This window comes from Camellia sinensis, chromosome 4, assembly GCF_055761805.1.
Source record: "Camellia sinensis isolate YWXY chromosome 4, ASM5576180v1, whole genome shotgun sequence".
In the NCBI taxonomy this organism is placed as follows: domain Eukaryota; kingdom Viridiplantae; phylum Streptophyta; class Magnoliopsida; order Ericales; family Theaceae; genus Camellia; species Camellia sinensis.
Genome location: NC_138964.1, coordinates 209,048,456 through 209,059,299, shown reverse-complemented (window position 1 = coordinate 209,059,299; position 10,844 = coordinate 209,048,456). Strand labels below are relative to the sequence as shown.

At 34.1% G+C, this 10,844-nt stretch overlaps 1 long non-coding RNA gene across 1 annotated transcript; it reads right to left on the bottom strand.

The window, feature by feature from the left end:
* Positions 1-2,498: 2,498 nt before the first annotated feature.
* On the bottom strand, positions 2,499-3,453 carry LOC145789875 (uncharacterized). Its single transcript, XR_014328311.1, has 2 exons — positions 3,375-3,453; positions 2,499-2,946 (listed from the first exon to the last, which is right to left on the bottom strand). It is a non-coding gene; the product is annotated as an uncharacterized LOC145789875 (long non-coding RNA).
* Between the last annotated feature and the right edge of the window lie 7,391 nt (positions 3,454-10,844).

Sequence of the window (10,844 nt, the reverse complement as noted above, 5' to 3'; positions counted from 1 at the left end):
GGATAGAGTAAGCTTAGCCGACGTGCTATATGGTTTAAATGATATAGGTTCTATCACCTCAGGATGCCGAGGTAACAAAACCTAGAGGGTAGTTGTGGGGACATATTTTTTGAATAACAACACGTGGCCAAGGTGGCACCGAAGTGCCAGCCAATGATGCCACGTGTCCTAGTCATGACGCTGAGGTGATCTCGGCTAGGCCGAGGTTATCTGTGGAGATGTCGAAATCCGAGATGAGTGGATAAGAGATAAGAGTCCTAGAATAGGAAAGGGCCTCAGTTTGGATAAGGATAAAGCTTTACGGAGTTTATCTCTATCTAACTGGGAGTCCAAGATAGGCATTGAGCCAGAGTCCATTGAAACTAGACTTCTACAGGGATCAGGTCAATGCTGACTATAAAAGTAAAGCACCCTCATGGGTCTAAGGTACACTTTTTGTATTCTTGCTTGTGAGTTAAGCACATGGCTATCTTTGAGAGATATTGATTACTGAGTTGATTGTCGGAATGCCCCCGGGTGGACGAACCACCACAGGAGTCTCATCTTTCTGTAACAGGTCGTTTGGACGCAATCTGTTCTACTGGTGTTCTCCAGTTGAGTGCTTGTTTGGCAGTGTGGTCAGAAAACAACACACGCAAAACCCATCAATGAAATAGAAATATATAAACCCATCATATTTGCAACTAATCAATGAAATAGAAATATACAAAAAGAAAATGTAAATTTTCAACCCATCATATTTTCTAAAATACATCCAGAAATAGAAACCCACTTCAATGAAATCAAAATCCATCATATTTGTAACCCATTTCAATATTTATAGAAATAGAAACCCATTTCATAGGTTAGAAGAGTGAAAGAGCAGAGAAGAATAAGAGTGTTACCTATGAAGAGTTACTAGACATTGCAGAACCGAAATTGAGAGAAAAATTTGAGCTAAAACCAGAGAGGAAAATGGAGAGTTGGTGGAGTATGTAAGAAGAGAGAGAGATGAATCTATCTCTTAACATGGGAAAGAGAGATAGAGTAAGTGAAGAGACACATTTTGGAGGGAAAAAGCTAAAACAAACAAATCATCTTGACCCATAGATGTTTGATAAGTATAAGACACCCTTTAATGTTTAAATTTCAGTGTGGTCCGAATGTGAGACAAAATTTTTTGCTTCAGAATTTTTTTTTGCTTCAGAAAAAAATAATGGGTGAAGCCAGGGAAGAGAAAAATAAATCTGAGCCATTGTTTAGCATTCAACCTGAAGGTAAAAAAAAAAAAAAAATTATGTTCTTCCATTGTTTAGCATGCAAACTAAAGGTAAAAAAATTTGGGCCATTGTTTAGCATTCAAACTAAAGGTGGGGATGACGGGATGATGAAAAAAAAAAAAACAGAGGTAAAAAAAAGAATGGAAAACAAAAAGAAAGTAAGGAGAGAAGATGTCTTACCTGGTGATGGTGGAAAAGAGAGCTTTCGATTGAGCTTTGTTCTTCCTTCTTCAGAGCTTTCTTCCTTCTTCAAAGCTTTCTTAGAGCTTTGATCATAGATACATATGATGTAAAGAGTGCCTTACCTGGTAAAGTGCAGTGGGTTGGTGAGAGTTCATAGGTAAACAAATCTGGACCATTGAATTTTAGTCATTGATAAATCTAGACCATTAAAACTCTTTTCAATCTTAGCCATTGTTTTTAAATTGGGCAAATCTAAATCATTAAAGATAGTTTGTGAGAGAGATATTTTTAAAAATAAATCTGAGCCATTGCTTTTTAAATTAGATAGATCTGAACCATTAATTTCAAAGGCATTTTCAAATGAACCTTTCAATTGTTATATAGATTATGTTATTATATGATAAAAAATATAAATTTACGGTATACATATCTAAATAGCACTACAAAAAAATTGACTTTTTGTGACGGTAAAATACCGTCGCTAATACTCCTAATGCCGTCACTAATACTTTTTGCGGCGGCAAAATGACTTTTTACGGCGGCAAGAGGGGGTCGCAACTACAGGGGTTGCAAAAGAGTTTTTGCGATGGTAAGTGCCGTCGCTAATGTTTTGCGACGGCACCGTGCAGTCGCTAATAATTTGAAATTTCTTGACTTTTTTGCGACGGCCCTATTTTACCGTCGCTAAAAATGTTATTTGAGACGGCAAAAAATACCGTCACTGATAGTCTTTTTTTTAAAAAAAAAACACTATTTTTTGCGATGGTGTGGTGCCGTCGCAGAAAGTATAAAAAATATGAAATTTTCTATTTTTTGCGACAGTGTAATGCCGTCGCAAAAATATTAAAAAACTAATAAAATTTTTATTTTAAATAATAAAATTTCTATTTTTTGTGACAGTATAATGTCGTCGCAAAAAGTAAAACCTATAACAAAATTAATAAAAATATTAAACTTTTCTATTTTTTCCGACGGTGGTGCCGTCTCTCACTCTCTAAGAGCTGATTATTTACATTCCATTCACAAAAACATCATAACAGAAAATAAAAATAAAAATTGATCAAACCATCAAATTCAATATTTTACAAAGAATAATTAAACTGTACATGTTCATAAAAGCATATTTAAATTATAAAATTCACCCGAATCCTAAAAAAAAAATAAAATAATAAAATAAAATCTAAAATTCACCATTATTTTCCATTATTTAAAAAGGCCTACAATGAGAACTTTCGCTTTTGGAGATTATAGGGCAGCTCAAATCCAAGCATTCAAAACAAACAATAAGTCTTTCGAAAGGGAAAAATATAAACATGTAGAGGATATTGCATTAGACAAATTGATTTCAACTGCTCCAGTGACGTCTTCTAAGTAGAAATGGCCATCCTCTAACTAAGATATAACGCCCATGACCCATCCTCTAAAGAAGGAAGACAAGAACCTTTTAGATGAACAGCCAGTAGAAACAACAGTAGTGTTTTTCCCGGAAAAACCAACATCAAGTCTGTTGAAAAATGCATAAGCACCAAATCAGTTCCATAGAAAAGGTTTCAGTGTGGACACAATTATGGCTCTACTGTTAACTACCAGGTACATAAAACTTGAAAAAAGGGCAAGAGCTCAGTATGCCTTGCCTTTGGGTTCCAATATTTAACAATATCTCATTCCTACAGTCATGTTTTACGCACTCAAGCGTCATGCAGCTTATTTCACAAATTTCCACTGGGTTACGTAATTAATGTCGATGCTAGTTTATGTAAAGGTTAATTAAAGAATTGACCTCTAAGAGTAACTGAAATGGTGGCTAATAAAAATTGATAGCAAAGACATGAGTTATATAAGAAAATTTTGATAGGGAATATATGAAATGATAGAACCACAGTTATCCCTGCAAGACTACCTAGAACCAACACAAAATAAAAGCTTACGCACTTTGGTTGTGCAGTTGTTCCAACAATTAAATCAGTTTGAGCCCCTCCATTACGTGCATCCTTGGAATTTTCGAGACCTGCAGACAAAAGCCAAATCCAAGTCAAAAAATAAGAAACTAAGAGCGCAACTTTTTTGGTAGGATGTAGTGTGAATATGTAATATTGATATTGATGTCATCCAATTAAGACAATTTGTTACAAGTTTTTCATAATCTAGTTCAAGGCATTAGGCAGAGAAGAAATCATGCATTATAGAATAACCAATGAGCAATGAAATGTGTAATAACCCTTCTTTCCCCAACATCCAACATCCAACATCTATAAAGGACTAAGAAATTTGATTGGTGGATTTGTTTAACTGTTATCTGAACTACTTCAGCAGAGGTACCTGGCCAAGTGGTTCATTACTTAAAAATAGTTAGATTCCTATCAGTTCCACCTTACATGTTTTTTAAACTACAACAGGGAAATGTGTTTTAAATAACACACTCATAGCACCTCAATGACTAGTTGATCTGAGAATTTACAAAAACAACTCTCTCCCTTTTAAGTGTTTGCAATCCATGATTTGTTGTTCCTTAATAAACATAATCAGCTAAGCAAAATAGATACTTCCAATTGACATCATTGCATAGAAACTCTGTCTGAACAACTAACCCATAAATAAACCACCAATCTATAGATCAATTTGGCTCATTGATCTTACCAGAATCTAGCATGCATTGTGACCAACCCAAAAACCAACAACATCTGGGTATATGATAATGAAATCCAATGTGACTCCGACACAAAGTGTCAGTCATTTAGATCTAGAAGTTTGCACTTTCATAATTGATTTTTGACAGTGAAGCAAACATTAAACCATAATCAACTGCAAGTGAACTCCTAAAATTAGTCTAGTTCCACCCAGCTTCTCTGGTATGGATTACAAGACTGAAGATTCTCAAGGTCAATTTACAGAAGAAGATGAATTAAAGTGTCAATTAATTAAATACACATCTCTAAGAGATTTCTCCAACCAACTAACGTAAAGTCAACCATCTTTGCTCTAGCACGCCTCTTAGACATGGTACTTTTTTTTCAGCAATAAGAAACAAAATGACAATGTATCAACAATTGTATGTCAACTAAACCAACTCAATTACAAATCCCATTATTACTTTTGCCTTTTATGCTATAGTTGGCTCTCTGCTAGACAAAAGGTGGTGTAAAAAGCAGACCATTAACCTCTCTCAAAGTCATAAAGCCCCCAAAGCTGTTTTCAGTCCCACACCACATATATAGACAAGTTTTATAAAAAAGCAGACTATTGACCTCTCTCAAAGTAATAAAGCCCCCAAAGCTATCATAAAGAATTATGGAGACTGTGCTAATGTGTTTTGGGGAAGATTTTGAGAGGAAATTTGAACTGGAGTTCACTAACTGTCATGGTTATTTAAGAATATTCATTCATCAATTTTTGATTAATATTCATTCATAGAATCTGGTAAAACACCAGACATAAGCCAACAAATTAGCAAAAACAAGATCAATCACCGAAATCATGTCTCTATCTATCTGTATAACTTTAAATTAGCAAAAACAACCTAATAAATCAGCAAATAGATTTCATTTTCATTTTCAAACATTGTTCAAAAATTCATTAAAAGCAGAGAAATAGGTTAGTATAATGTGTCAATAATTTCCTTTTGAAGAGCAGAGTGGCATACCAGTAAATAACTAGCATAGCAAAACCGCCTAGAAAAACCACTTAGAAAAACCACCTAAAAAAACCACTTAGAAAAACCAGTAAATCACTAAGAAAAACCACTCCAATGCTGCCCATACACTAGCACAAAACTAAAATAAACCACATTCTTCCAATAAAAGCATCTTCAACTCAAATTCAAAAACAAGAACTTTCAAACGAAGTTCAGTTCTGACTAATTAGGAGAAACACTCTTTCAATTTGTTATCATGTAGCCGGTTTCATATTTTAAGCACGTTACGGTTCATCAATCACATATGAGTGAGCTGGAAATGCAACATACAACAACATATACAAAAAGATCAGAACTAACTCAGATAATACATGATCAAAAAGTTATTTATAAAAAAATGTTTCAAATTCTTTTTTTTCCCCTTCTTCTTTGTCGTCTTTTTCTCTATCGATACTATTTGTGTATCAAAAAACTTTTTTCTCTATTTGTGTAGCAAAAATGTTTCAAACTTTTTTTTTTCTCTATCGATACTAGTACTGCTGGTATGAGTAGCAGTACTAGGCAGATCTGTATGGGAAAAACAGATCAAGAAAAAAAACCAGATCAAGAAAAAAACCAGATCATATATATATATATATATATGTAACAGATCCAAAACCCCCTATATCCGAAATCCCGGCACAGAAAGAGAGAGAGAGAGAGAGAGAGAGATACCCTTTGAAATCGGCGGTGAGGGAAGATCGCCGGCGAGGGAGGAGTGGCGGTGAGGGGCGAGCAACCGTCAACGTCGTTTGTGAGAGAGGGAGGCAGCAGCGGCGGTAAGGGAGGAGGATCGACAGTGAGGTACGAGCGACGGTGAGGGAGGATCGGGGGTGAGGGAGGATCGGCGGTGACGAATGATCGACGCCGTCGTTGTGTGAAAGAGAGAGAGAGGAAGGCGAAACCCTAGATGGAGAGAGAGAGAGAGCGAACAGGAGGAGAGGAGACGGCTCTGTTGTGTTTGTGTTGTGTGTGTGTTCTCAAACAAAACCCTACGCACACCCACAAATGTTATATTTAATGAATTTTTTATTAAAATAAAAAATTATTAAAATAATTTTTATAGTTGATGAATTTTTTTTTTCATTTGGTAAAGTTAAAAATTTATTTGTTTTATATTTATTTTAATGAATAAAAAATTATTATTATTATTTTATTTGGTAAAAGTAGGAATAATATTTTTCATTAAAATAAAGTTAATTTTTTGTGGTCAATGAAAAATATTTTTTTGTGACCTATTTTTTTTTTTTTTTGTTACTAAAAATCAAGAACTAATATTTGTGGTAGAAGATAGGAAGTGGCACTAGTGGTGAAAGTGGTGGATAAGATGTGATAATGGTGGTGGTAGTGATGGTGAAGAAGATAAGTAGTGACGTTGTGGTAGTAGTAGAGGAGATAGAATAGCAGTGGTAGAGGAGAGGTAATGGTAGTAGTAGTGGTGGTAGTAGAGTGGTAGCGATGATGGTAGTAATGATAGTTATAGAGGTGGAGTGACAACAGTGGTAGTAATGGAATGACATTTGTAGTAGTGGTAAATGTGGTAGAGAAGATAGGTGGTGAAAGAGAGATGAGTGAGAGACAAATAGAGAAGAGAGAGAGAGAGAGAAAGAGAGACAGACAGACAGAGACAAAGTGATGAGCGAGAGAGAGACAAAGTGGTCGCTAAAAGTGCATTTTCTTGTAGTGGATAACTCAGTAAATAAAGAAGAGATGAGGGAGAGAGTGAGCAAGGTGAGCACAATGAAGTGGTGACGATGGCAGTAGTAATGGGTGAGAGAGATAGAGAGAAGAGAGATGAGCGAAAGAGACAAAGAGAGAAGATAGATGAGAGAAGAGATAAATAAATGAGAGACACAAAGAGAGAGAGAGAGAGAGAGAGAGAGAGTCAAATAGACAGACAGAGAGAGAAGAGTGATGAATAAGAGAGAGAAAGAAAAGAGAGAGAGAAGATGAAAAAATAGGTGAAAATATATAGACAAAGAGAGAGAGAGACAGAGATAGAGAGAAAAAAAAGAGCGAAAATAGATAAATAAGAGAGACAGACAGACAGAAAGAGATGAGCGAGAGAGTGAGAGAGAAAAAAATAAGAGAGAGAGAGAAGAGAGACAGAGAGAGAAGATATATGAAAGAGATAGAGAGAAGAGAGATGGACGAGAGACATAGAGAAAAAGAGAGAGATAGACAGACAGATAGAGAAGAGTGATGAGTCAGAGTGAGAAAGAGAAGAGAGACAGAGACAGAGAGAAAGAGAGAGATTGATAGAAAGAGAAGAGTGATGAGAGAGAGAGAGAGAAGAGAGACAGAGACACATAGAGAAAGGGAGAGAGAGACAAACAGAGAAGAGTGATGAGTAAGAGAGAGAAAGAGAAGAGAGACAGAGAGATAGGAAGATGAAAAAATAGGTGAAAAGAGAAATGTTCAAAAGAGTAAAACGACATTGTTTGTAGTGGATCGATAAATCGAGAAGGAGCTCGATAAATAGAGAAGATGAGAGTAAGAAAGTGAGTAAGGCGAACATAGTGAAGGAGAGATAAACAAATAGACAAGTAGACAGAGAGAGAGAGAAAGAGAAGAGTGATGAGTGAGAGAGAGACAGTGAAAGAGAGAGATAGACAGAAAAAGAGATAGAGAGAGAGAGATGGAGAGAGGGAGAGATAGAAAAAAAAGAGAGAAACAAGAGATGAGCGAGAGATATACAAAAAAAAGAGAGAAATAGAGCGAAAAAAGATGAGCGAGAGAGAGACACAGAAAAAGAGAGAGACAGAGAGAGAAGAGAAATGAGCCAGAGAGATAGAAAGATAAGAGAGAGAGAAAAGAAATGAGAGAGATAGAGAGAAGAAAGATGAGCGAGAGAGATAGAGAGAAGAGAGATAGGCGAGAGACACAGAGAGAAAATAAGAGAGAGAAACAAACAGACAGAGAAAGAAGAGTAATGAGTGAAAGAGATAAAGAGAAGAGAGAGAGAGATAGAGACAGAGAGACAGGAAGATGAAAAAATGAATGAAAAGAGAAATGTTATATCAAAAGAGTAAGACGACATTGTTTTTTTAATTTTTTTTTGCGATAGAAAATACTGTTGAATTTATTCAAACCATTTTGTGACTGTATATATATGAAACTGTCTCAAAACCACAATCACTATGCTAGGTTAGAGTTTTCCAAAAACTCTTTTAAGAAAATTATACTTTCTTGTTTCCGTGTTATATTGTTTTTACTGAATTTTTTTAATATTTAAAGTATTTTTTGTAATTTTTAGACACACCTAACATAAATACACCTAAAAATTAAAAAAATTGTAAAAAAATCTTTTTAAAATTCACTAAATACCAAAAATACAATAATTCAATACATTTTTTTTTGTATTTTTATGTATTTATTAATTTTTAAAAAAAGATTCATAATTTTTTTTTAGATACAAGTAAGGTGCATCTTAAAAAAATATTTAAAATTTTAAAAATATTCACTAAAAAAAAAAACACAAAAGTCACTTTTTGCGACGGCAGAAAATGCCGTCTCAAAAAAGCAGAGTATTTGCGACGGCACAATTTGCCGTCTCAAAAATGGCAGTATTTGCGACGGTATTTTCTGCCGTCGCAAATACTTTCATTTTTTGATACGGCAAATTGTGCCGTCACAAATACTCTACTTTTTTGAGACGGCATTTTCTGCCGTCGCAAATACTCTACTTTTTTTAGACGACATTTTCTGCCGTCGCAAAAAGTGACTTTTTGAGACGGCAAGTGTGCCGTCACAAATAGTTCTGTCTCATAAACCCACTTTTCTTGTAGTGTAGAAAGTTCAGATTTCTTTTGTGACTAGCTAAAAAATCAATTTACTGGCAAAAAAAATTATTTTACTAAAAAAATCATAGCTTATCTGGTAATATTTATTTCCCTTCAAAAAGTTCATTTTAGTTTTGTCACTCTGAAAAGACGTTAGAAAAAGAAACTTATGAATTTGTAAAACAAATTAGGTTTATTTCTTTTTAAAACCTTTAACTTTTAACTTTTTTCAATAAATAAATAAATAAAAACTTATTTTTAGCCACTTAACTAGCTTTTCAACTAACATCCAAAGAATATTAACAATTACCAAAATAATACATAATTGTTGGCCATTCTTAATTGTTAAAAATTAGGGGATTTTTTTTTTAGGATCCTTGGTATTAAAATTTTATGGTATAAAGGATATTCAAATATTTTCATAATGTCTAAAGTCCCTCAACATTGATTCAGAGAAAATTCGATCTGGAGAATTTCTCTGGACTTCCCAAAGAATTTCTTCCTAGACAATTTGTTTCCAAAGAAAGAACCTCAGCATTAACAAAAGAAAAAAACTCAAACTAGTTACTAATTTTTCAACAAAAAAAAAAAATCAAAAACAAGTTCGAAAAAATGAACCAAACATCGCAAGATGGTAATACTGGAGAAATATTTTCATAATGGCTAAAGTCCATTAATATTCTTCCAGATAAATTTTGATCTAGAAAAATTACGTGTAGAGAATTTATCTAGGTTCAAACCAGAGAAAATTAAAAAAAATTTAAGTTCAAACCAAAGAAATTCAGAGAAATTCAGAGAACATTGAAATTTCTCTAGCTTCACAAACTTCTCTAGCTTTGTTCATAGAGAATTGAAATCTCTCTGTAAATCTCTCTCTTTTTCTCTCTCTACTGTTGTAATCTATTTTAATTTCTCTGAATGGCTGTTGAGAAATGGAAAGAAAATTAAATTCATAAATCATGAGTTCTTAAGAGAATTCTGTATTTGTTAAATTAATTGGTATACATTACAACAAAAGTCATAGTTTTTTTAGAAAAGAATTATTTTCTTTTTTCCACTCTTTTTTTCTCATGAGCCAAACAAGTGGCAAATGACAGAATTTATGTTGCCAATTACTCTATTACCTTATCAATACAGTGGCAACGGAGGACCACTTCTATTCGTTAAAGGAATTGTACGGGAAAAGCCTCCAGTGAAGAACTCAGAATTATCGATGTCGCGATTATTGACGGCTTGAACCCTGTGAATCTGATATCTATAATCAAATTACAGAGGACAAATCATTGATTAGTTGGCAAGAAAATGAAAAGGGAAATTTTAAATTTTGGTTTCACAATTCTTGTTTAGTTGAACCCAAATATATATCCATCATAATTTTCACTGTCTTTGCTTTTCTTTGGTTTTCTTGGAAACCAAACAAATCATCAACTAACTTGAATAAAATAATAATGATAGTAAATTTACCCCCTTGAACTGTGGTAATGGCTTGTGCAATGTGAGGACGAGTGAAGCCCTGAATTGGTTGTGGATGTCCAAGTTTAAAGAAAGGATAGAAGTAATCGATGACGCATATTGCATTCAAGGATCGCATGCTCCATTCCAGAGCATTCGTATCCGAAGGTTCATTATCCTAATCCGAAGTAGATTCGTGACAAGTCTTCGTCTTTCCTATTCAACATCATCCAATCACATACTAAACCTAACATTATATATATATATATATATAGAGAGAGAGAGAGAGAGAGAGAGAGAGATCCACTATGAATTCGGTGACAAAGAATTTCTTGCGCCTTATCTTCCAAGCAAGCCTAAGACAGCAAATCGTAAAAAGTTTTATGTTCTTGTTCGGATTTCCCTCTATCGGCTAAATCAAGAATTGAAATCAAATCCAATATGCAATAAAAAACACATTAAATCAAATCAAATTACTCAAAGTGGACAGATTTTACT